The sequence below is a fragment of the Mesoplodon bidens genome (genome assembly GCF_964165515.1).
Source record: "Mesoplodon bidens genome assembly, chromosome: X".
Taxonomy (NCBI): Eukaryota; Metazoa; Chordata; class Mammalia; order Artiodactyla; family Ziphiidae; genus Mesoplodon; species Mesoplodon bidens.
Genome location: NC_138163.1, coordinates 48,785,191 through 48,789,473, shown reverse-complemented (window position 1 = coordinate 48,789,473; position 4,283 = coordinate 48,785,191).

The window sequence follows — 4,283 nt, the reverse complement described above, 5'->3', positions numbered from 1 at the left end:
TCAATTATGTCACCCAAAATGCTTCCAGACGTTATCAAATATCACCCTGGCTGGGGCGGATGGGGAAGTGCGGAGAATTGCTCTCAACTGAGAAACTAAAGAAGCTGTTGTATAAGGGCACAGTGGGATATGAATGAGAAAGTTCATCGCAAAATAATTTGCAAAAGCATAAAGCTGGAAACAAGCCACATGTCCATCAACAGGAAATAGACATATTGTGGAATTTTCATATGATGGATAACTATAGAGCAATGAATAATGATGACTACAGTTGCACACATCAGCATGGATAAATACCACAAACACAAAATTGCAGGGGTAGAGAAAGAGCAAGACAAGTAATACATCTAGTATAGTTAGATTTACATAAACTCCAAAATGGAAACGAAATAACATTATTTAAGGGAACATTCCTCTGCAGTGAATGTATAAAAATGTGAATTATCATCCCAGTTCAGGATCATGGTTACCTCTGGGAAGGAATGAGGGGATGAATCAGGAAGGGCACAGGGGGGCTTCCAAGGCATTAGCCGTGTTCTAGTTCTCAAGCTTGGTGGTGAGTACACAGGTTTACATATTATTAAGATATACCTTACATATATTCTGTATTATCTTCTGTATACGTGAAACAGTTCATAAAATTTGTCAGGAAGTGATGCGGTCTAAAATAATGCAGGAAAACGGAGAGAAAGGCAACAGTGTAAATAACTAATTGGATGAGAGACAGAGACAGACAGAGAGAGAGAGGGAGGAGCCAACCTTTAGGTGCCTCTTTGAATCATTTTAAATTCATTTTCTTCATAGAATTGGGGATGAAATCAATTCCTTATCTATAAACACACATAATTCATTGCTCAGACTTCTACGAAATGTACATTTTATGCCTCAACACGGATCCTACTATATGACGTGATTCACAGGACTGGATAATACTACATTTCACAAAACACCATTGTCTGAGAATCCTGCCCTGTTAGACTTGTAAACCTGTACTCATTTGTATTCCTTGGAGTTATAAGCATCTGAAAATAGGTGGCTTAGAGTAAAAGTGATTCTTCATCACTAACTTTAGTGTCATTAGCATACACCTAACTGGTACAGAAAACTGTTTCCAACTTCGGCACCCACCCTACCCCTCTGCTTTTCTCCCAATGGTCACCTCTCAGGTAGTGGAATAACAGGAGAACTTTTGGATCAAGTCCTTTCAGAAGATGGAGCCATAACCAAGGAAAATATCAGAACATCCTAACCTTTCCTGGACCAGGCAGGGAGGGACAAGACAGGTCTCTTCCTAGAAAAAGCACAGAGTTTTCAAGGCTGAAGGACTCATTGAAAACATATTTTATACACATGGATACAGACAAATCCACAAACACCCAGAGAGATAGGAAACACAGGATTTGTCCCTGACCTGATTTAGGGACCGTCTCTCAGAGACTCAGAGAAGCCTGATATGTTAGATCTACAGCAAACCCTCAGAGCAGCAAGCCTGAGCTTCCTCCCTCAACATGAGAGGCTTCAGGTGCATACATGTGGATAACGTAGCCCACTTTTCCTGTTACCTGTATACATGGCCATCACCTCGTAGATACCCCTCAGTCCTGAGAGTATAACACTAACAGTGCAACTCACCCCACAGAAGCACAGACTCAGTGAAGAGGAACACACATGCCCCTTGGGGCTTGGGACATGGGGCCACCTGGGGAGTAAATTCAGGGCCCTAGGTAACTGGAGCTCGGTAAGGGGCAGGGATAAGGACTCCGAGCATGCACCAAAAAAGGCTTATCTCAAAAAGAGGTATGCATGCGTTTGTTTAAACTGAAACTCCCGGGACTTCCCTGGCAGTCCAGTGGTTAAGACTCTGTGCTCCCAGTGCAGGGGGCACGGGTTTGAAACCTGGTCGGTGATCTGATATCCTGCATGCCACATGACATGGCCAAAAATATAAATAAATAAATAAATAAATAAATAGACAAACAAATAAATATATAAATAAAGTGAACCTCCGAAAATTTTTAAGCGCAGGTAAAGGCCTTTAATATTAACTATTAACTATAGTTAATACACTAACTATATAACACAGAAATACACACACACACACCCTGCTGGCATGGCATGAACCATATGGAACCAAACCAATTTGAGGTCTTCCGAGGGACCGTACATGGATAAATTTCTACTTGGACTGTTCTTTCATTAAACAATGGTGACAAAAGGCCTCGTGCCTTTTGTTGTTGTTGTTCTAGCCATGAGGAATACTCTGTGTTACTACATGACAATGCATTTTTAAATGTCAACCCCACTGACAGGGGAAAGGGTTGTGGATACATTACACTCACTTCACTTTAACAGAACTTTATCAAGCATCTATGAAGAAGAAAACACAGTGCTTTAGAAGAGAGAAATCAATAAAAGCCTTGACGTTCTGAACAAGTCAGAAGCTCACATTTTAGGGAGCTGGGGCGATACACACATAAATAATGTTAATCTACTCTAGGATACGAGAGGAACTAGCATGGAAAACAGACAATGTATTGATGCTAACCAGGAAGCTCTCAAGCAGCCTTAACTAAATGTAGAAATAAGGCTTTGTACCCTCAAACCCCTGGTCCTCCCCTTCTCTGATCGTCTGCTCTGCTCAAGGACCACTTCACTCTTTTCCCTTAAAGAAGTTCCAGATACTATGCCCATTTCCTCTTTCAGTTTTCTTTAAATTAGGACATATTTCAGACCTCGACAAAGGTACAGAGAATGCTACACCCATGCAACCATCAGCCGTCTTAAGAAACGTAAGCTTACAAATAAAATTGAAACCCACTATTCCCCTCCCCAACTGAATTCTCCCTCTCTTTCCATACATTTAACCACTGTCTTAAATAAGTTTATTGTTCTCATACACACCTTTCTGCATTCTACATATGCATGCATTACTCCTATGTATGCCTTTTACTACAAATAGATGTATGTATAATCAATCTAATAATTTTGAATGCCTTTAAACTTCATATGTGCATGGTATCATAATGCTTTTATCGTGCTGGAACTAGGTTCTTCCTTTATCTATTTGTCCCTTCCACTACTGAATCTTTGCCCCTTGTTATAAGCTGAATTGTATCCCCGCAAAAGATATGTTGAAGTCTTGACCCCTGGAACCTGTAAATGTGACCTTATTTGGAAATAGGGTATTTGCAGGTGTAATAAAGATCAGATGAGGTCATACTGGATTAGGGTGGGCCCTTCATCCAATATGACTGGTGTCCTTATAAGAAGAGAAAGAACACAGAAACAGAGACAGGGGAAAACACTATGTAAAGATGAAGACATTGGAAATCTGCATGTACAAGCCGAGTGATGCCAAGGATTCACAGCAACCACCAGAAACTAGGAGAGAGGCATGGAACGGATGCTTCCTCTAAGCCTCCAGAAGGAACCAGCCCTGCCGACACTTTAACCTCAGACTTCTGGTCTCCAGAACTGTGAGAGAATAAATTTCGGTTGTTTTAAGCCACCTGCTTTGTGGTAATTTGTTACGGTAACCCTAGGAAACTAACACATCCCTCCGCGAGGTCTTTGTGTCTCAGGCCCATGAGAATTCTAGTACCTTCCTCAGTCCAGATCTTACCATCCTGTTCAGTTTACCTGCAATAGTACCAAGTCAGTGAATTAAGGCTGGTTCTACTGTAGGTGCAGTTGAATGTTTTCCCCACTGCTCTAAAGCAGTGGTTCTCAAACATTAGTGTGCTTCAGTAGCACTTGGAGGACCTGTAAAACCCTGATGGCTAGCAGCCTACCTTCAGAATATCTAATCTAGTAGGTCTGGAGCAGGGTCTGAGAATTTGCATTTCAAACACGTTCCCAGCTGATGCTGAAGCTGATGCTGATGCTGCTGCTCCATGGCAGGCCAATAGCACCATCTGGTCCCCAGGCAAGCTAGGTCATCCATCAGTTTCTTTCAATAACATACACTAGAGGCTGGGCCACCATCTCTATCGTCACACAAGTTGTTCATAATCTAATATTTTAATTTATTTTAGGCTGCTATAAAAGGTTCTCAAACAGGCTTACCAAATACTTGAAAGAAATCCCTTTCAATGACAGTAAGGTGGGCCGAAATAAATAGAACAAAGATACATTAGAGTCCGTGTTATTTATGTTAAAAAAAAAACCTCTGCAGCTTATTCATGTCAAACAAGCTTTTATTTTCAACGTGAACAATACTGTCAAATTTATATGTAAAAGGTAAGAATAAAGTCAGATAGCAGTTAATATCATTTTGGGGTGTT